The sequence below is a fragment of the Budorcas taxicolor genome, chromosome 6 (genome assembly GCF_023091745.1).
Source record: "Budorcas taxicolor isolate Tak-1 chromosome 6, Takin1.1, whole genome shotgun sequence".
Lineage (NCBI taxonomy): Eukaryota > Metazoa > Chordata > Mammalia > Artiodactyla > Bovidae > Budorcas > Budorcas taxicolor.
The window spans coordinates 95,123,246-95,146,906 of NC_068915.1; the positions used below are offsets into that span (position 1 = coordinate 95,123,246).

At 39.7% G+C, this 23,661-nt stretch overlaps 1 protein-coding gene and 1 non-coding gene across 2 annotated transcripts in view; both read left to right on the forward strand.

Annotated features, from left to right (window-relative positions):
- The window catches only part of CFAP299 (cilia and flagella associated protein 299), a 689,564-nt gene that overhangs the window by 110,915 nt on the left and 554,988 nt on the right, over positions 1 to 23,661 (forward strand). The gene's annotated exons all lie outside the window — the stretch shown is intronic.
- On the forward strand, positions 13,526 to 13,598 carry TRNAG-CCC (transfer RNA glycine (anticodon CCC)). Its single transcript has one exon. It is a non-coding gene; the product is annotated as a tRNA-Gly (tRNA).

Consider the following 23,661-nt stretch of genomic DNA (forward strand, 5'->3'; position numbering starts at 1 on the left):
TTATCTTCTTAGAGCCTTTGGTCCACCTGGGATTCTTAACAGGGCAGCAGCCATGCTAATTTAACCCACCCTTGTATTTCCAACATGAAACATGGTACATGACACATAGTGGGTATTCAAAACAAGTTTCTTCAGTGAGAAAATAAATTGTATTTTCTTTATTGTATTTTCAACATCATCCTTTCTACTGATATTTTTTTCCTCTTCAATATAGAGTCAATTCTGTTCCTATGAAATACAAATGGAAGTAAATAAAATCTTCTCAACCTTTAAACTCGTTGAATTCCTACTCTATTTCTTTTTTATGAGCAACCTTTTTGGGACTTATCTATGTACTTTCCTACTCAACCCACTATGACTAGACTTCTGTCTCCATTGCTTCACTAAGATGATTTCACTAAGGTCAGCAGGACTTTATAGTTCTTGAAATAAAAGAACAGCAACACTCTATATTATGTTCCTTGACTTCTCTGCTGAATTTCACACTGTTGTTACTCCCCTACCCCGACCATAACATGTTCCCTTGTCACACATAGTTTTGCTCTTCTTTTTATCTCTCTGCTCTTGCCCTCCCACCATCACGTTATCTGTTCATGCTGGCAGTACTGATTTGCTTTCTTCTCTGTTTATAGACTCTAAGTGATCTCTCCCCACCAATGCTTTCCCAATTTACAACAGCTCAAGCCTCTTCCCAGTTTCAGATCTGTTTATTCAACTGATGACCCATAAACGCTTCAACTCAAATGTCCTAAAGTCCTCTCATCAGCCTATCACCTGGAGAAGCTTCTTCTTCCCCCTAATATTCCTTTTAATGAATATCGAAGTCATAATAACAGCATGTATTGGAAATGTTAGTTTTTTTTTATCATACCACTTTAGTCTAGACTATTAGAGACTGAGGTAGTGATAGCAGAAGAAGATGACTCCTCAGGACAACAGAATAGGACCAAGTGAGCAAAACCACAAGTAGAGAGGAATTTTTGCCCATCAGATTGTTTCAAAGTTGTGGATCTGAGAGAAGAAACTGCCTGCTCCCCGCAAATAGTGAATAGGACAGGAAAAAAATCTTCAAAATTTATCTTCCAGTAATGGTAAGTCAGAATAAAATGACTAAATATTAAAACTTTTTTTCAAACACGAGGCTTATTAAAACTTTTACATAATAGAGGAAAAGAAACATAAGACTAAACATTCAGAAGAAAAGTAAAACTCCTGAAAATCCTGTGTAGCAAATGGGTATTTTAGAAACACGATCATAGGAATGAATACTATAAAACTACATGAAGAGAGAACATGAGATATGATCAGAACTGTTATGAAGAATTTCATGAACAAAAGGAAATGACCTTAAAGAGATAAAGACATAAATATGATGCCATCCAACCATCTCATCTTCTATCACCCTCTTCTCATTTTCTTCTAATCTTCCCCAGCATCAGGGTCTTTTTCAATGAGCCAGTTCATCACATCAGATGGCCAAAGTATCAGAGCTTCAGTTTAATCATCAATCCTTCCAATGAATATTCAGGGTTGATATCCTTTAGGATTGACTGGTCTAATCTCCTTGCAGTCTGAGGGACTCTCAAGAGTCTCCTCCAGCACTACAGTTCAAAAGCATCAATTCTTTGGTGCTATGCTTTCCTTATAGTCCAACTCTTACATCCATACATGACTACTGGAAAAACCAGAGCTCTGACTAGAAGGACCTTTGTCAGCAAAGTAATGTCTCTGCTTTTTAATATGCTGTCTAGGTTGGTCATAACTTTTCTTCCAAGGAGCAAGTGTCTTTTAATTTCATTGCTGCAGTTACCATCTGCAGTGATTTTGGAGCCCCCCAAAATAAAGGTCACCAAAGGGCCACACAGATGGACAGGTCATGCTGGAGTGTCCTGACAAAATGTGGTCCACTGGAGAAGGGAATGGAAAACCACGTCAGTATTCTTGCCTTGACAACCCCATGAACAGTATGAAAAGGCAAAGAGATAGGACACTGAAAGATGAACTCTCCAGGTTGGTAGGTGCCCTATATGCTATGGAAGATTAGTGGAGGAATTATTCCAGAAAGAATGAAGAGATGGAGCCAAAGCAAAAACAACGCCCTGTTGTGGATGTGACTGGTGATGGAAGTAAAGATGCTGTAAAGAGTAATATTGCATGGGAACCTGGTATGTTCGGTCCATGCATCAAGGGAAACTGGAAGTGGTCAAACGAGAAATGGCAAGAGTGAACATCAACATATTGTGAATCAGGGAACTAAAATGGACTGGAATGGGTGAATTTAGCTCAGATGACCATTATATCTACTGCTGTGGGCAAGAATCCCCTAGAAGAAATGAAGTAGCCATCACAGTCAACAAAAGAGTCCGAAATGCGGTATTTGGATGCAGTCTCAAAAATGATAGAATGATCTCTGTTCATTTCCAAGGCAAACCATTCAATATCACAGTAATTCAAGGCTGTGCCCCAACCAATAATGCTGAAGAAGCTGAAGTTGAATGGTTCTATGGAGACCCACAAAACCTTCTAGAACTGACACCCAAAAAAGATGTCCTTTTCTTTATAGGGGACTGGAATGCAAAAGTAGGAAGTCAAGAGATACCTGGAGTAACAGGCAAATTTGGTCTTGGAAAGCAAAACAAAGTAAGTCAAAGGCTAACAGAGTTTTGTGAAGAGAATGCGCTGGTCATAGGTTCACATGAACAAATATTAAAGCTCTGCCAGTCAGACCTCTTCTCCATTATCCACAAATGTCTCTAAAAATTTCATTTTAAAATTAAGACTGATTTAAAATTAGAGATGCACAAAAGTATCAAGACCATACCCAAGAAAAAGAAATGCAAAAAAGCAAAATGGTTGTCTGAGGAGACTTTATAAACAGCTGAGAAAAAAGGAGAAGCGAAAGGCAAAGGAGAAAAGGAAAGATATAGGTATCTGAATGAAGAGTTCCAAAGAAGCGCAAGGAGAGATAAGAAAGCCTTCCTCAGTGATCAATGCAAAGAAATAGAGGAAAACAATAGAATGGGAAAGACTAGAGATGTCTTCAAGAAAATTAGAGATACCAAGGGAACATGTCATGCAAGGATGAGCTCAACAAAGAACCGAAATGGTATCGACTTAACAGAAGCAGAAGATATTAAGAAGAGGTGGCAAGAATACACAGAAGAACTATACAAAAAAGATCTTCATGACCAAGATAATCACAATGGTGTGATCACTCACCTAGAGCCAGACATCCTGGAATGCGAAGTCAAGTGGTCCTTAGGAAGCATCACTATGAATAAAGCTAGTGGAGGTGATGGAATTCTAGTTGAGCTATTTCAAATCCTGAAAGATGATGCTGTGGAAGTGCTGCACTCAATAAGCCAGCAAATTTGGAAAACACAGCAGTGGCCACAGGACTGGAAAAGGTCAGTTTTCATTTCAATTCCAAAAAAGGGCAATGCCAACGAATGTTCAAACACCACCCAATTGCACTCATCTCACATGCTAGTAAAGTAATGCTCAAAATTCTCCAAGCCAGGCTTCAACAGTATGTGAACCTTGAACTTCCAGATGTTCAAGCTGGATTTAGAAAAGGCAGAGGAACAAGAGATCAAATTGCCAATATCTGTTGTATAGTCAAAAAATGTAAGAGAGTTCCAGAAAAACACCTACTTCTGCTTTATTGATTACTCCAAAGCCTTTGACTGTGTGGATCACAACAAACTGCAAAATTCTGAGAGAGATGGGAAAACCAGACTGACTTACCTACCTCCTGAGAAATCTCTATGCAAGTTAAGAAGCAACAGTTAGACCCGGACACGGAAGAATAGACTGGTTCCAAATTGGGAAAGGAATATGTCAAGGCTGTATATTGACACCCTGCTTATTTAACTTATATGCAGAGTACATCATGAGAAATGCTGGGCTGGATGAAGCACAAGCTGGAATCAAGATAGTCAGGAGAAATATCAATAACCTCAGATACACAGATGACACCACCCTTATGGCAGAAAGTGAAGAGGAACTGAAGAGCTTCTTGATGAAAGTGAAAGAGGAGAGTTAAAAGGCTAGTTTAAAACTCAACATTCAGAAAACTAAGATCATGGCATCCAATCCCATCACTTCATGGCAAATAGATAGGGAAACAATGGAAACAGTGAGAGACTTTATTTTTTTGGTCTCCAAAATCACTGCAGATGGTGACTGCAGCCACAAAATTAAAAGACACTTGCTCCTTGGAAGGAATGCTATGACCAACACAGACAGAATATTAAAAACCAGAGGGTCAAAACTATGGTTTTTGCATGTGAGAGTTGGACTCTAAGGAAAGTTGAGAGCTGAAGAATCGATGCTTTTGAACTGTGGTGTTGGAGAAGACTCTTGAGAGTCCCTTGGATTGTGGGAAGATCCAATCAGCCCATCCTAAAGGAAATCAGTCCTGAATATTCACTGGAAGGACTGATGCTGAAGCTGAAACTCCAATACTTTGGCCACCTGATGTGAAAGAAGTGACTCACTGGAAAAGCCCCTGATTCTGGGAAAGACTGAGGGCAAGAGGAGAAGGGAACAATGGAGGATGAGATGGTTGGATGGTATCACCGACTTGATGGACATGCAATTGAGCAAGTTCTGGGATTTGGTAATGGACAGGGAAGCCTGGTGTGCTGTAGTCCATGGGTTGCAAGGAGTCGGACACAACTGAGCGACTGAACTGAACTGAACTGAAAAGTATCTAAATTTTAGCCAAGATCATGTTATTTTTGGCCACCTTTAGCTAAATAACAAGCAAACTAATTTTGACTCTATTTTGTAAAGTCACAGGAAAAATATTGCACATTCTAGTAAAGAACTTCTATGCCAAGTTTAAGCCTGGATCCAGTGTTAAAACTTCTAACTCCCTAAGATGTAGACGTTTGCTAGAACCTTACCATTACTGTGCTGCCAGCTGCTTACTGTCTCACTTACTTACATTACTGGTACTTAAGCTAAAGGGAACTGAATGTGGCTGTTTAAGACATAAGAAACTATGTACTGTATTTTCTATGTAGTTTACTCTTTTAAGAAAATGATGATTTTTACCGAAGAAGTGAAGAAGGTGACATTCACGGCCACTCAAAATGTTGCAGTGCTAAAAAGTACACCCAATAGTGTGTGATGCAGAACTTTAAAAACAATGAGTGTTTGTCAATATTTAAAACTTTGCTCGGAACATGTCAGAGCTTTACAGATGAGATGTATCGTCTAGGATCCCGAACTTCAAAGGTTTAAAAAAATAAACCGCGAACTAGCAAACTTTTGGTTTTTGTTTTACTTCCATTATTTTTGTAACCTTTCCTTTTAAGCACACTTTTTGCTTTTGCCATTTGCAGATATAGTTGTACTGAAATAATTCATTTAAAAATAAATTTGAAATGGGTTGAGCTTTCTGTGAGTTGTACCAAATGACATAAAACTGTGAGTTTCAGAGATTTTATATTTTCTCCTACCTTGTCATAATATTTTGACATCTTCTAGTGAGCTTCAAGTTAAAAAATGTACCTGGACTATTATTAATAGAAAAATAATGATCCTGTAAACTGCAGGGAATACTTCTGTGTCTTTTACTTTTTCAGTCATTTAATTTTCTATTCTGAAAGATAAATCTGACTAGCATCTTTTTCTCTTCTATGATGAGCCTAATTTTTTTTTTTTTAAGTTTGAGAGTGGTAGTCACTTAGTTGTGCTGGATATGCTTTGACCCCCTAGACTGTAGCCTGTCAGGCTCCTCTGTCCATGGGATTTCCCAGGCAAGAATTTTCACTCCAATTTCACTGGAGTGAATTGCCATTTCCTTCTCCAGGAGATCTTCCCAACCCAATAATTGAACCCTGGTCTCTTGAATTGCAGGCAGATCCTTTATTGTCTGAGCCACCAGGGAAGCCGATCTTTTATTAAGAATGGCATTAAAATGATAAATTATGTCAATCATTCCTTTGAAAATTATTTTACCATGATGAAGTTGTTTTCAGGTATTGATCAAATTTTATTTACAATTGGTAGTGCACCAAAAATTACAGTTCTTGGGTGTGTGTGTGACTTAATGATCTGGGTTATTTTATTAAATACCATGCATTGTATGTTGTTGTTTAGTTGCTAAGTTATGTCTGATTCTTTGCAGCCCCATGGACTGTAGCCCTCCAGGTTCCTCTGTCCTTCACTACTTCCTGGAGTTTGTTCAAACTCATGTCCATTGAGTTGATGATACTACCCAACCATCTCATCATCTGTTGCCCCCTTCTCCTGCCCTCAGTCTTTCCCAGTACCAGAGTTTTTCCCATTGGATGTACTGGACCTTATTTTCTAGCAGGCAGAAGTCAAGAATAGATAAAGATAGAATTTGACATTTCTATTTTATAGAATACTCTAATTTAGGTAACAAAAATGTGAGAGGTACTGACTAAGCTGACAGGAGGAGAGTGGTGACGTTAGGAGGTCATAATTCCCTGTAAAAGGAGAGACGGGGAGGGATGAAGATTCCTGTGTTAGGAAAAAAGTGAGAGAGAGTCTCAGAGGCAAAGATCCCTTTTTGGGATTTTTTGGGATTTGCCCCACAGATCCTGGCAGCAACTTGAGATCATTCTTCAGGACTGGAGCCTGGGAACCAAATGCTTCAATCTTCTATATACATCACCACCCTTCCATCTCTTCCACACTCTAAAAACTGTTGTTATGAGGAAATTAAAATAGATCCCTCTCCCTCCCTTGGGAGAGTGAAAGAGAAGGAAACCAAGGGAAGCAATGGAGTGACACAGAATAAAAAAACAAACCAAACCAACACACAAACTAACAAATAGCAGCCTTCCCATACATTTTTGAGTTTTTCCTTTATGTGTTAACCCTCTGTAGACTGTTCTTTTCTTGGACCTACTTGAGCAAGGCTTCTGAGACATGCAGTCCCAAAGAAAACAAAAAAGGAGTGCCTAATGAATAAACACTTTGATTGATTAACATTCACAGCCCTGAGGATTGCAGCCTGGCAACTCAAGCTGTATTTCACATGCAGGCGAATGTAAACTTCTCTTTCATTCAGTAGCCGTAATTTCTGGGAAAACACAGATCCTCTCACAGGTTGAGAGAAGCACAGAATCCACAGGTTTTGAGGGCCTCCGCTGCAGTTTTTTAATTTCAGTGAAGATACCTGAAAATAATTCAGGGTACCTTAAAAAGCTCAAATAATTTTCTAGTAAGTTAACTATGTTGTTGTTCAGTCACTCAGTTGTGTTTGATTCTGACAACCCCATGGACTGCAGCATGCCAGGCTTCTCTGTCCTTCACTATCTCCCAGAGTTTGGTTGAACTCATGTCCAGTGAGTCAATGATGCCATCCAACCATCTCATCCTCTCCCTTCTCCCCCTGCCCTCAATCTTTCCCAGCATCAAGGTCTTTTCCAATGAGTTGGCTCTTTACATCAGGTGGCTAAAGTGTTCAAGCTTCAGCTTCAGCATCAGTCCTTCCAATGAATCTTCAGGGTTGATTTCCTTTAGGATTGATTGGTTTGATCTCCTTGCCATCCAAGGGACTCTCAAGAGGCTTCTCCAGCACCACAGTTCGAAAGTATCAATTCTTCGGAGCTCAGCTTTCTTTATGGTCCAACTCTCACATTCATAAATGACTACTGAAAAAACTATAGCTTTGCGTATATGGACCTTTGTCGACAAAGTGATGTCTCTGCTTTTTAATATGCTGTCTAGGTTTGTCACAGCTTTTCTTCCAAGAAGCAAGCATCTTTTAATTTCAGGGCTGCAGTCACAATTTTCAGTGATTTTAGAACCCAAGAAAATAAAGCTTGTCACTCTTTCCATTTTTTCCCCATCTATTTTCCATGAAGCGATGAGACTGGATGATTATCTAACTATGAGCTAATAATCAAAGGAAAAAAATCTATTTTTTTGTGACATCATGAATATTCATTAGAAGGACTGATGCTGAAGCTGAAGCGCCAACACTTTGCCCATCTGATGAGAAGAGCCAACTCATCAGAAAAGGCCCTGATGCTGGGAAAGATTGAAGGTAGGAGGAGAAAGAGGCAACAGAAGACGAGATGGTTGGATGGCATCACTGGCTCAGTGGACATGAGTTTGAGCAAACTCTGGGAGATGGTAAAGGACAGGGAAGCCTGGTACGCTGCAGTCTAGGAGGTTGCAGAGAGTCAGACACTACTGAGTGACTGAATGACAACAACAAAAATTGCAGACCCAAATGTCATTGACTTAAATATTTTAAAAGATGGCACAAAGTATAAATTAGTGCCCTTTTGAGCTCATATATTTCTAGACCCTTTCTGCAAAAGGGATGACAAGCGTTAAGTTGTGGAATACCACCAAGATATTCATTGTTCTGTTCTTTCAAACAAAAGGAACCAAGTAATTGCAGGTTTTAAAAATTGTGAATTGCTTATCAATGTCTGAAGCAAGGAAACATGCAACAATTTCTTTCAGAGTATTTTAAAAATAAATATGTGTAAAAATAAAAAATAGGTACCAAGTATTTAGAGCCATATTTCAAAATGTTTAACCTGAAGTTTCAGTTTGGAGGTATGGTCCTGTTTATGAAGTGTTGATGAGCACTGGAGCTATGGTAAGTGGTTATGGGGGCCTTCTTCTTTTTTTAAATTTATTTTTATTATTGGCTGTGTCAGGTCTTAGTTGTGGTGAGTGAGCGTCTCTCTAGTTGAGGTGTGTAGGCTCAATAGTTGTGGAGGCATGGGCTTAGTTGACCCACGGCATGTGGGATCTTAGTTCCCTGACCAGAGACTGACCCTTCATTCCCTCCATTATAAGGTGGGTTCTTATCTGGGAAGTCTCCTCATGGAGGCCTTCTGCTCCTGGGCAATTGTTTTCCTTCTCGTTTCCTTGAGGCTAACTGTGGTAGAGAGGCTTATCCCCCTTACCAGCCCACTCCAAATCACAGAGTCAGCTAAAGACAATATTTCTCATCCCTCAGCTCTTGAATTCTGTTTTCACCCCTGAAGCTGACTGCAGGTCATCATTACCACCCCATCAAATGCTTTTTCACGCCAGGCTGCTGCAGTCTTGCATTCAGTTCAGTTCAGTTGCTCAGTCATGTCCGACTCTTTGTGACCCCATGAATCGCAGCACGCCAGGCCTCCCTGTCCATCATCAACTCCCGGAGTCCACTCAGACTCACATCCATCGAGTCAGTGATGCCATCCAGCCATCTCATCCTCAGTCATCCCCTTCTCCTCCTGCCCCCAATCCCTCCCAGCATCAGAGTCTTTTCCAATGAGTCAACTCTTCTCATGAGGTGGCCAAAGTACTGGAGTTTCAGCTTTAGCATCATTCCTTCCAAAGAAATCCCCGGGTTGATCTCCTTCAGAATGGATTGGTTGGATCTCCTTGCAGTCCAGGGGACTCTCAAGAGTCTTCTCCAACACCACAGTTCAAAAGCATTAATTCTTCGGCGCTCTGCCTTCTTCACAGTCCAACTCTCACATCCATACATGACCACAGGAAAAACCATAGCCTTGACTAGATGGACCTTAGTAAGCAAAGTAATGTCTCTGCTTTTGAATATGCTATCGAGGTAGGTCATAACTTTCCTTCCAAGGAGTAAGCGTCTTTTAATTTCATGGCTGCAATCACCATCTGCAGTGATTTTGGAGCCCCCCAAAATAAAGTCTGACACTGTTTCCACTGTTTCCCCATCTATTTCCCACGGAGTGATGGGACCGGATGCCATGATCTTCGTTTTCTGAATATTGAGCTTTAAGCCAACTTTTTCACTCTCCTCTTTCACTTTAATCAAGAGGCTTTTTAGTCCCTCTTTGCTTTCTGCCATAAGGGTGGTGTCATCTGCATATCTGAGGTGATTGATATTTCTCCCGGCAATCTTGATTCCAACTTGTGCTTCTTCCAGTCCAGCGTTTCTCATGATGTACATAAGTTAAATAAGCAGGGTGACAATGTACAGCCTTGACGTACTCCTTTTCCTATTTGTTCCATGTCCAGTTCTAACTGTTGCTTCCTGACCTTCATACAGATTTTTCAAGAGGGAGGTGAGGTGGTCTGGTATTCCCATCTCTTTCAGAATTTTCCACAGTTTATTGTGATCCACACAGTCAAAGACTTTGGCATAGTCAATAAAGCAGAAATAGATGTTTTTCTGGAACTCTCTTGCTTTCTCCATGATCCAGCGGATGTTGGCAATTTGATCTCTGGTTCCTCTGCCTTTTCTAAAACCAGCTTGAACATCAGGGAGTTCATGGTTCACGTATTGCTGAAGCCTGGCTTGGAGAATTTTGAGCATTACTTTATTAGCATGTGAGATGAATGCAATTGTACGGTAGTTTGAGCATTCTTTGGCATCACTTTTCTTTGGGATTGGAATGAAAACGGACCTTTTCCAGTCCTGTGGCCACTGCTGAGTTTTCCAAATTTGCTGGCATATTGAGTGCAGCACTTTCACAGCATCATCTTTCAGGATTTGAAACAGCTCAACTGGAATTCCATCACCTCCACTAGCTTTGTTCATAGTGATGCTTTCTAAGGCCTACTTGACTTCACATTCCAAGATGTCTGGCTCTAGATGAGTGATCACACCATCGTGATTATCTGGGTCATGAAGATCCTTTTTGTACAGTTCTTCTGTGTATTCTTGCTACCTCTTCTTAATATCTTCTGCTTCTGTTAGGTTGATACCATTTCAGTCCTTCGTCGAGCTCATCTTTGCATGACATGTTCCCTTGGTATCTCTAATTTTCTTGAAGAGATCTCTAGTCTTTCTCATTCTGTTGTTTTCCTCTATTTCTTTGCATTGATTGCTGAAGAAGGCTTTCTTATCTCTTCTTGCTATTCTTTGGAACTCAGCATTCAGATGCTTATATCTTTCCTTTCCTCCTTGGCTTTTCACTTCTCTTCTTTTCACAGCTATTTGTAAGGCCTCCCCAGATAGCCATTTTGCTTTTTTGCATTTCTTTTCCGTGGGGATGGTCTTGATCCCTGTCTCCTGTACAATGTCATGAACCTCATTCCATAGTTCATCAGGCACTCTATCTACAGATCTAGGCCCTTAAATCTATTTCTCACTTCCACTGTATAATCATAAGGGATTTGATTGAGGTCATACCTGAATGGTCTAGCTGTTTTCCCTGTTTTCTTCAATTTCAGTCTGAATTTGGTAATAAGGAGTTCATGATCTGAGCCACAGTCAGCTCTTGGTCTTGTTTTTGTTGACTGTATAGAGCTTCTCCATCTTTTGCTGCAGAGAACCTCGGACCTTTGCACTGCAGGATATCTGTACTATGAGAGCAGCTAGATATGTGTATCAGCACCAATGGAGGAAATATCTGCCTGCTAAGGTTTTGTTTAGAAACTTGAAGGAAGGTAATCCCATGCCTGTCCCTCCGTTACAGAGAAGAGATGGTTCTCCATCTTTTACAAGAAAGATTTTTGGGTCAAAATTCTAGCAACGGGCTGTGGAGAAGCCTGCAAAGCTGTTGTCCTGAAGCTGTATTTGAATACCAGGTCCACTGATTTTCTCTTAGGTTGTGTTTTCATGTGTGGATTTGAGACAGGGATGTGTTGGAGCTAGTTTCATGAACTAGGAAGACCACTGGGCACTTCTCTTCCCAGATAGGCCATCAGTTGGTAGCCTGAAATTGGCCAAGGTGGTTGTATTCATGCCTTTATACCATGTATGCTGGCAGATGCTATCAGTGAGGGCCCCTGTCTCTCCTCTAGCCAACCCCAGCCAGATTTGGGGATATTGACAGTTGATTGGAGCAGAGCTGCTGAAGCCATTCTAGGTCAATGCCTCAGTGGCACCTCTGTCTTAACCACTTCCTAAAATGTAGACCTTTTTCTTTCATTGTTCTCCTTTTGTCTGATCTTCATTTTGCTTCTGGTTTCCTCTCCAGACCAATCTGCCTCTCGTTCTCCCACTTTCACTCTTCTACTTTTCTCATAAAATCATCTGCCTCCTGAATCTCTTCCCAGAAAAGTCCTCAATTTTTTGCCTTGTCTCAGTTTGGCAGGCATCTAAACCTGCACCTTTACACCTGCATCCCTCTTGTTAAATGTGGGAGAATATTTTCCTTTCATGTGCTCTCCAACACAGGAATATGTAGTAGAGACTAAAGAATGTAGATTTTAATGTTAAGTGTGATGATGCAAGTGGGGATGAGAGTCAACTTACAGAAAGAAAAAGTTGGTACCACATAGATGTTGTGTTACATGTGGTTTGTTTGTTGGTTTGTTTTTTGTCCTCATATGTAATCCAAATTTTTCACTATGAAATGAGATTGAACAAAAGAAATGTGGCCACTATAGATATCTTAAATAAAAGAATATAGTGAGAACTAAAGTGAACATTGGTTCGTTAGCTTTAGAAAACTCATTGGCAAATGTGGTTTAGAAAAGGATGTAAACTGCAGTAGAATAATATCCAGCCTTTACAAGGAATGAAGTTCTCATATGTATTATTAATACAATATGCCTTAGAGCAAGCTAGGCACGAAAGGACAATATTGTAGGAAATACATAGAGAGAGAGATAGTAGATTAATTTTCATCAGGAGCTGGAGAGAGGGGTAATGGAAAGTTATCATTTGATGGGTACAGAGTTTCTGTTTGGGATAATGGAAAGTTTTAGAAATAGTGATAATGGTACAGAAAATTGTGAATAATTAATGCCACTAAATTGTGCTCTTAAATATTGTTAAAATAGCATATTTGTGTTATGTTTATTTTACCATAATAGAAAAATATCCTAATTGGGGGGGAAAAAAAAGAAAGTGGTGTTATTTCTAGATACCACCTGGATCCTCTTTCATTAGTCTTTATCTCAGTGACTGGACCTATATTACCAAATAAATTTGGGTGACTAATAAAAAGCATTCAACAAAATACCCTATTAAGTGTGATATATATTTGGAAGCTTTCGTATTATAGGCTAGTAGTTCTCAATCTGTAATCTCTGAACAGCAACATCAACATCATGTGGAAACTTGTTAGAAATGTAAATTCTCTGTCCACATTTCAGGTCTACTAAAGCATGATCTCTGATGGAGCTCAGGTCCTGTGATTTGTGGTTTTCACAAGCCCTCCAGGTGATGGATGCTTGCTGGCTTTGAGAACCAGGCTTTTAGGCTGTGACCACAGAACTGACTGCCAATGAGGTGGTGTCTTTTTGTAGAACATGGGATTTGGAGTAACAAGATGTGCAGAAGTCTTGATGATAAAATGCATGAAAATTTACTATTTATGTGGCCTCGGGCAAGCTACTAAGTTTTCTCATTTATATAAATGTTTTCTCATCCATTAAGTGGGGATAATATCAGTACTTAATTAAGGTATTTATGTGAAAACATAAAAATTATGCATTGTTATTCATTTAATATTAATAATAACAGTATTAACAATAGCAATACATAGGAGGATGCTGGGTTAGGCTGTTAGGAAAGGACATTATTTAATATATTATCTGTGGATCCCAGTTGAAGAAAGGAGGAGAGATATCTCCTTTAAATTTTAATGACAGAGGGACTTTCCTGGTGGTCCAGTGGCTAAGACTCTGCATTCCCAATGCAGGTGGCCCAGGTTTGATCCCTGGTCAGGGAACTAGATCCCACATACCACAACTAAGAGTTTGCATACTGCAGCTAAAGATTGAAGATCTAGTATGTCACAACAAAGCCTGAAGATCCTGCGGGCGAAAACTAACACCCATTGCAGCCAAATAAATAAATAAGTAACTATTTAAAATGTTTAATGACTGGAAAAATGACTTATTTATCCACAAGAAATAAATGCCCCTGTTTGTTTCTACTAATGAGAATTATATAATTTTTCATGTGTTCATTTTTAGTTTGGTTGATAAGATACTCAGGGCCAAATTTGGTACTCAGTCCCATCAATTACTTAAGACTTTTTGTGTAATATGTATTTCTTTTCATTTTTTTTCTGTGGTTCTATTTTTTAAATTCATCCAATTTTATTTGTTCCTAAGTCATTTCTGACTCTTTGTGACCCCATGAACTGCAGTATGCCAGGCTTCCCTGCCCTCCCCTATCTCCCAGAGTTCGTTCAAATGCCCATTGAGTCATTGATGCTATCTAACCATCTTATCCTCTGTTGTCCCCTTCTCTTCCTGCCCTCAATCATTCCCAGCATCAGGGTCTTTTCCAGTGAGTCAGTTCTTCGCATCAGGTGGCCAAATTACTGAAGCTCCAGCTTTAGCATCAGTCCTTCCAATGAATATTCAGGGTTGATTTCCTTTAGGATTGACTGGTTTAATCTCCATCCAGTCCAAGGGACTCTCAAGATATATCCCCAATTATAACTTCCTTTACATTTACTTTTTCTTTTGCCTTAGTAAAAAATGGAAGAGAGAAAGAAGGAAAATACCTAGGTATATCACTTGATTTAGTAAAATAACTACTTAAGAATGCTAGGAATACCAGGAAAGTCTCCATATTGAAAGAATTCCTCTGTGTTCTTTCTGTGGTCATAAGATTTCTCAGGCTTAGCCTCTCCTCTGCATAATAAAAAATGATTTTCCAGTACCATGTAGTGAAAAGAGCCCTAGCCAGTATTTAGAAAAATCAACCATAAGCCTCTGTCACTTTGGGCATGCCATGTGTTCAGTTCCCTTCATCTCTTGAATAGATTATGAAGATCAAATAAGAAAACCTATATAAAAATGCTTGGTAAATTACAAAGCTATGCACAAGTTGAAGCTGATGTATATAAAATTTGGATCACATAGATACCATTTGTTAAATAAATGAGTAAACAATGAATGAACGGATTTTCCATCTGCCTTTTTCTCTCTCTTTCACTTGTCATGCCTGAATGTATTGGCTTCTAGAACAAAATTTAGGACAATGTTTTAATAAATGAAATTCATTTTGTCATTAAGAACATGGTATTCATTTCATGTAGATATCACCTCAAATGGAAATTGATACTTTTAAGTACCTTCAGTTCAGTTCAGTCACTCAGTCGTGTCCGACTCTTTGCGACCCCATGAATCACAGCACACCAGGCCTCCATGTCCATCACCAACTCCTGGAGTTCACTTCCTTAGACAAATATAATTGTTGTTATACATATTATTACTGAGTCACTTGATGTCATTTAATGGCTCGTATTTGTTTTTATTTTCTTCATATTCAGGTGCAGATATGGCAGTTTTCTCAATTTCATGAGAATATTTTGTTGACCTTAACATTTGTCAGTTATATTGTGAATTAGGAATGATAGCATGACATATTATTAATGAAATCTTGGGATGCATTTCAACAGTCAAGCAAAATGTCATCTTTCACCCAGCAGAAAACTGACTCAAGAGAAATGCTCAAAACTGACAAAATAGGATAGGGGAGAGAGAATATATTTTAGCAGAGAAGTTAATTACAAATTTATTTGTATTTATAGTCAATCATTTCATATAGTCAAACAATTTGAAAACAATATGAAATGGAGTTACTTCTATACTTCTATATGAAGTAAGTAGACATTATTAAATAGTGATACTAATGACATTAATAGCTATTTGACATTATTAAGAAATGTAGTGTATAATGCAGAAAATTACCCTCTTCTGGGAGATATCACAGTTACTCCAGTTTGCAAAGGAAGCCCTGAGACTTGAGAATGTACATAATCTGCTCAAGCCTCACAGTGGTGGGTTGTTCAACTAAAATATGAACTGAGACTGTCTGCCTTTAAATCCTATATTTATTACCATTTGCTACCCTAAAGGTTATTGTACACTATTTTTGCATTATTTTTGCTAACAACAGACAGATATATGGGAAAACTAAACCAATCCCTCCAAAAAAGACCCCTAAATAAAACCCAAAACAAATTCATAAAAACAGAATCCTAAAAAATAAAAAATCCCCACAAACCCAAACCTATTAACAAATGTTATTGATACATTTATTAGTCTTCTATGCCATAGTCCTAATATATTTTTGTAAAGCACTGCCATGCCATTTAACAGACATTGGCAGGAAAAATCCTCTTGTGGCATTAATTCCATGCAACCATAAAAAGAATCCTTGCTAAATGCCAGCAAATGAGGTGGTAATAACTTCAAACTTCTTTACTCAGCAGGGAGATGCTCAGCAGGGGTAAAAAAAGATCTGCTTTCCATCTCAAATTTTTCAGTGTAAAACAATGATATGAGGTTCAAGTGTTCTTCATGGCCCCTTTAAGTTGAGGATGTATTAACATGCGAGTTAAGATGTAGCAGTTTCACAAAAATGATCTATTTTCAAAATTTAGCATTCAGACTCCACAGCGTGACTGCCAGTGTTTCTTTAGCTGCTAGATGGGAGAGACCTTGCGCTCCTTCCCACACACCTGTGTTTACATTGAGGCCTTGGCAGCACATGACCCTGCAGCCATCCCTCACAGCTTTCGGTTTGCCTTCAGCCATGGCAAGCCGCACTGTCCCTGCACTTTCACTAGCTAGCACTGTTAGAATGTTGACTTAGGAGTCCTAAGCTTGGAATTTAATATAAATCAGTTTGTTGAATTTCACTCATTTTAGAATGTTACACAGATATTTTCTTAAATCCTAAACTGGAATTGATTATGTCTTGTAAATACTGTTGAACTTTAAAAAGGGAATGGGGGCGTTGTTTTCATGTAACTTTTTTGCTTTATATGGACTTAAGATATTTCTCCCCATTTGTATCTCTTGGAAAATAGGGATCATGGGCTTAAAATGTGTTGGTTATTTAGCAAAATAGATAGCAAGAGAGGAGGGGGATAATATTTCTTTGAGGCTTCTTAGGTTTCAGGTACAAGATATTAATGCAAAAGAAATCTATAACAATACAACTTTGGAGTGATAGTTTAAGTTTTTAGATGCTACTTTTCATGAAAAAATTGATGCCTAATTAATCTTTTCATCAAAGTATATGACATTGCTTTTAGAGCCTGATGAATGAATAGTATGTAGAATGCATTGACCTCTAGATTTCTTAGGAAATAGCAGGTACTGTGGTTATATTCAACTACATGAGTGCGACTGAGGTGATTAATTGATTCTTGAAAAAGAACTATACTTTCATTCCTGAAGAAGATAATCAGTTCCTGCCCACAAGGAACTTAACATTGTTTAAGAGTTAGAGACAAGCAAATAGATGGTTACAAAAAGAATAAATAAGAAGAGAATTGCAGAATCCACAGGAGGCCCCTCTAATCAAAATGCTGTGTGGTCAGGGAAGCCTGAGCAAAGAGGGAGATACAGTCAAGTTCAGACCTGACAGCTGAGTAGGAGCTAGCCAGGTAAGGCTCTGGGTAAAGAATATTCTAGGCAGAAGGCAGAGATGTGTGAATTCCCAAAACCAAAAACAAAAACATATTCCATAAAATGAGTCTAAAGCCAATATCATTAATCCTTCAGAAAGGGATATAAGGTTTAACTTTAAATTTATAATTTCTGATAGGTTTAAATCATCCCATCTTTAAAAAAGAATCTAAGGTGCTATTTCTTTAGGGAAGTGAACTGTTTCTCATGGGATATCTCTTTTATTTATGTATTTTGTGCCCTTTTGGAGTAAAATGGAAAGGGCCCCGCTTGTTCAAAAAAAATGAGAAATTTTGTTTCAGTCAGTGAACTACTAAAACAAGGTTGGTTATAAACTATGTTAGAACTCAAACTTTTTTGCTATTAAAAATTTTCTAGTATTAAAAGATTTTATTATAAATCATTCTTTTTACTACTTAAAATATACTTTGACCATTCAAAGTTATGATTTTAAAATGGAAGTTAATCAAATGAATAAATTTAAAATATAAATTTAATTAAATTAATGAATATTTTGAAATCAAAGTTGAAATTTAATGAACAAGTTATGGGGATCTCAGGTACAGTATAGTAATTACATTTTGTGATACTGTATTGCATACTAGCAAGTTGCTGTGAGAGTATATCTTAAATGTTCTCACTATAATATAGTGGAAATATATGATATAATGCAGGTGTTAGTTAACACTGTAGTGGTAATCATTTTGCAATATCAAGTATATTAAATCAACATGTTATATACCTTAAACTTACACAATGTTAGTATTCAGTTATGTCTCAATATAGCTGGAAAAACACTTAACTTTTCATCACATTGTGGCTGTCTCGAGTTTCTCCAATTTTAAATTATCACTATTTTCATTAAGCAAAGGAACATGCTGAGTACTGAGAGTAGGAAAAATGTGTTTATTTGAGCAATAATGTTTGAGTACCTAATTTATCTGATAAATATTATTTTATTATATATACATTTTAATTTACTGAATTATAAATCTTTTCAAAAAGCTGAGAAGTGAGGTTACTGACTTGATAAATAATACTCCTTATTTAAAAAATGTAAATAAGAAAGTGATTGTAAATAGAAAAATTTTTTCTATCTAGAAATTTCCTAGATGGGGCAATAAATTTAAAGTCAGTTTCTGAACACTTAAGGTTAATAAGGTATTAAATAATTTCCTCTTCGTCTATAAAAAACAAACAATCTGAGACAAATTCACTTTTCTTCTTTGACATGGTAAGGTGGGATGAAGAATATTCAAATTGACTTTAAAACCATTTTCTGAGGGCCAGTTCAAGATGGCAGTTTAGGAAAATCCTGAAGACTTATCCCCTCCCACAGACATACCAAATCTACATCTATGTTTTGAACAATTCCTTCTAAAAAAGACCTTAAAACTAGCTTAATGGTCCTCTCCAACAAAGGATAAAAGGGCTACATCAAGGCAGTAGGAAAAGCAGGGATGTGGTCTCACAAAAATTCCACCCTTCCATAATCAGGAGGAAGTCTTACAAACACAGAGTTTCTTTCTGAAGAGCCAGGTGTTCATGCTTAATATCAAGCACCCCAACCCTTGGAACCTGCACCATAAGAGGAGCCCCCAAAAGGTATGGCTTTGAAAACAAACAGGACATATTCAAGAGGCCCATTGGGGTATAGGGTACAGAGATTTCACTCCTAAAGGACTCACACATAGAGTCACTTACTCTGGAACCCAGCATTAAAACAGCAGTTTGAAAAGCACATAGACCACATGTGAAGGAGATTCATTTGCTAATCTTAAAACATCTGTTGGAGGGGCAGGAGCCTATTGGCACTCTCTCTGGGAACAGAAGTGACAGTGGGTGCCATTTCTATGTTCTTCGTCTATCTTGCTAGCAGCAGTGGGTGTGACCTGGTTCCAGACTCTCCTGCAGTCCCACAAAAGCTGGTGGGTGTGCCCCAGCTTCATGCTTGCTCACAGACCTGCTAAAGTCAGCAGGAGCACACTCACCCCACTCTCCTCTTGTTCAGTTAAAGTATGTGGGGTACACAATTCACACAGAGAAGTCTTGTTGAGCACCTGGCTCTGGTGGTATCAGGTTGTACACTTTTGGTCCCTGCAGAACTGAAAACAATCAGAGAGACAGTTCTTGTCAGGCTTTGCACAGACAGTAGGCTTAAACACATCCCCAGCCATCCTGTGAAAAAGGCCTGCTGGAGCTTCAGCCAGAGAGCAATAGGCTTCATGTTTTCCACATATCTAAAGGCTACTGAGTTGCTCTGAGGTTATGTGGGCTGGAGGAACCATCTTTCCACTCTCCTAAGGCCTTGCTGGAGAAGGAAATGGCAACCTACTCCAGTATTCTTGCCTGGAGAATTCCATGGACAGAGGAGCTTGGTGGTCTACGGTCCATACAGTCACAAAGAGTCGGAGATGACTGAGTGACTAACACTTTGGCCTTGCTACAGCTTGCCAGTACTCCCAGAAAGGAGTTGCTACACCTGCCTGGACCCCTGATTTTTGTACCTTTCTTCAAGAAGACACATCCAGGTCACATGCTCAGGAGGCCAGCAGGGTTTATCTTTGAGGTTCCACAAGACAGTATGTGTGTATCTGCTTTAAAAGCTGCTGCCTGAGGATCTGGCTTATCAGCCTGAAACTAGGTTCTGAGATCTCTCTGTCTGGAATGCTAACAAGTTTTGGCACACCCTCAATAACTAGGACCTATCAAGAATAAATCAGGCTGCTTAAACAATCACAAAGGTTCAAGAGAAGACTAAGAACTATGGCAAGGTTGAATGATAAGGTTCATTTCTTACACAAGGCCACTCCTTCAAAACTGAGGGAAGGAGTCATCCTCCCCAACCCCCCAGTATATAGAAGCAAACATGGAGAGTCAAACAAGTGAGGAAACGGAGGAATATGTTCCAAATGAAACAATAAGGTAAAATCCCAGAGGAAAAATCCTTAATGAAATGCAGATAATTAATTTAGCTGATAAAGAGTTCAAAGTAATGGTCATAAAGATGAGACCTTCAACAAAGAGAAAGTGTAGGAAAGTAACAAATGGAAGTTGAAGTTGAATTACAGAATATAATAACTGTGCTGAAAAATATGCTAGAGGTGTTCATCAGAAGACCAGATGAACTAGCAGAAAGGATCAGGGATCTGGAAGGCTGGCCAGTGGAACTCATCCAAACAGAATAGCAAAAAAAGTGTTTAAAAGTGAAGGTATCTTAAGGGACCTATGAGACAACATGAAGCAGAACAACATTTACATTAGAGGAATTCCAGAAGAAAGAGAGAAAGGGGGCAGAAAACTTATTTGAAGAAAATAATGGCTGAAAATTTCCCTACCATGGGAAGGAAATACAATCCAGATCCAGAAAGCCCAGAGAGTTCCAAATAAGAGGAACCCAGAAAGATTTACACCAAGATGCATTATGATTAAAATGTCACAGTTCAAGTGTGAATCTAAGAGTAAGGAAAAAAAAAAAAAAACACCCCACACTTGTTATATACAAAAGAATCTCTTAGATTTTCAGCAGAAACTTTGTAAGCCAGAAAGGAGTGATGTGATATATTCAAAGAGCTGAAAGGAAAATCTTTCAAACAAGAATAATCTGCCTTGTCAGTTTATCATTCAGAATTGAAGGGAGATAGTTTTCCAGACAAGCAAAAAGTAAAGGTATTCATTACCACTAAACTGGCCTTTCAAGAAATGTTAAAGGGACTTCCTTAAGGTAAAAAATAAGGACACTAATTAGTATCATAAGGAATTTGATTTAGGTCATACCTGAATGGTTTAGCGGTTTTCCCTACTTTCTTCAATTTAAGTCTGAATTTGGCAATAAGGAGTTCATGATCTGAGCCACAGTCAGCTCCTGGTCTTGTTTTTGTTGACTGTATAGAGCTTCTCCATCTTTGGCTGCAAAGAATATAATCAGTCTGATTTCGGTGTTGACCATCTGGTGATGTCCATGTGTAGAGTCTTCTCTTGTGTTGTTGGAAGACGGTGTTTGCTATGACCAGTGCGTTTTCTTGGCAAAACTCTATTAGCCTTTGTCCTGCTTCATTCCTCATTCCAAGGCCAAATTTGCCTGTTACTCCAGTTGTTTCTTGACTTCCTACTTTTGCATTCCAGTCCCCTATAATGAAAAGGACATCTTTTTTGGGTGTTAGTTCTAAAAGATCTTGTAGGTCTTCATAAAACCGTTCAACTTCAGTTTCTTCAGCGTTACTGGTTGGGGCATAGACTTGGATTACTGTGATAGTGAATGGTTTGCCTTGGAGACGAACAGAGATCATTCTGTCATTTTTGAGATTGCATCCAAGTACTGCATTTTGGACTATTTTGTTGACCATGATGGCTGCTCCATTTCTTCTGAGGGATCCTTGCCCACAGTAGTAGATATAATGGTCATGTGAGTTAAATTCACCCATTCCAGTCCATTTTAGTTCGCTGATTCCTAGAATGTCGACGTTCACCCTTGCCATCTCGTTTGACCACTTCCAATTTGCCTTGATTCATGGACCTGACATCCCAGGTTCCTATGCAATACTGCTCTTTACAGCATCAGATCTTGCTTCTATCACCAGTCACATCCACAACTGGGTATTGTTTTTGCTTTGGCTCCATCCCTTCATTCTTTCTGGAGTTATTTCTCCACTGATCTCCAGTAGCATATTGGGCACCTACTGACCTGGGGAGTTCCTCTTTCAGTATCCTATCATTTTGCCTTTTCATACTGTTCATGGAGTTCTCAAGGCAAGAATACTGAAGTGGCTTGCCATTCCCTTCTCCAATGGACCACATTCTGTCAGCCCTCACCACCATGACCGGCCCATCTTGGGTTGCCCTGCAGGCATGGCTTGGTTTCATTGAGTTAGACAAGGCTGTGGGCCTAGTGTGATTAGATTGACTAGTTTTCTGTGAGTATGGTTTCAGTGTGTCTGCCCTCTGATGCCCTCTTGCAACACTCACCACCTTACTTGGGTTTCTCTTACCTTGGCGTGGGGTATCTCTTCACGGCTGCTCCAGCAAAGCACAGCCGGTGCTCCTTACCTTGGACGAGGGGTATCTCCTTACCACCTCCGTTCCTGACCTTCAACGTGGGGTAGCTCCTCTAGGCCCTCCTGTGCCTGCGCAGCCACCGCTCCTGGGGTTGCTCCCCGCTGCCGCCGGTCCTGGCCTCGGGCGTGGGTGGCTCCTCCCAGCTGCCGCCCCTGGCCTCGGGCTCGGGGTGGCTCCTCAAGGTCACCGCCCCTGGCCTTGGGCGTGAGGTGGCTTGTGGCTTCTCCTGGCTGCCCCTGATCTCGGACTTGGGGTGTCTCCTCCCGGCCACCGCCCCTGACCTCGGACGCCACAACTGGCCTCAGACGCAGGGCAGCTCCTCCCGACCGCCGCCCTGACCTCGGACTCGGGGTGTCTCCTCCCGGCCGCCGCCCCTGACCTCGGACACCGCCACTGACCTCGGACGCAGGGTAGCTCCTCTCGGCTGCCGCCTCTAACCTCGGTTGCAGGGTAGCTCTTCTCGGCCGTTCCTGCGCCGTCGCAGCCTGGCACTCTAGGCCGCTGCCCCTGACCTTGGACGTGGGGTAGCTCCTCTCGCCCGCGCTTAGTGAGCCGGCTCGCAGCCGCCCGCGCTTAGCCTTGAAGTGAGAAATAGATTTAAGGGTCTAGATCTAATAGATAGAGTGCCTGATGAACTATGGAATGAGGTACGTGACATTGTACAGGAGACAGGGATCAAAACCATCCCCATGGAAAAGAAATGCCAAAAAGCAAAATGGCTGTCTGGGGAGGCCTTACAAATAGCTGTGAAAAGAAGAGAGGCAAAAAGCAAAGGAGAAAAGGAAAGATATAAGCATCTGAATGCAGAGTTCCAAAGAATAGCAAGAAGAGATAAAAAAGCCTTCTTCAGCGATCAGTGCAAAGAAATAGAGGAAAACAACAGAATGAGAAAGACTAGAGATCTCTTCAAGAAAATTAGAGATACCATGGGAACATTTCATGCAAAGATGGGCTCAATAAAGGACAGAAATGGTCTGGACCTAACAGAAGCAGAAGATATTAAAAAGAGGTGGCAAGAATACACAGAAGAACTATACAAAAAAGATCTTCATGACCCAGATAATCATGATAATGTGATCACTAATCTAGAGCCAGACATCTTGGAATGTGAAGTCAGGTGGGCCTTAGAAAGCATCACTATGAACAAAGCTAATGGAGGTGATGGCATTCCAGTTGAGCTGTTTCAAATCCTGAAAGATGATGCTGTGAAAGTGCTGCACTCAATATGCCAGCAAGTTTGGAAAACTCAGCAGTGGCCACAGGACTGGAAAAGGTCCATTTTCATTCCAATTCCAAAGAAAG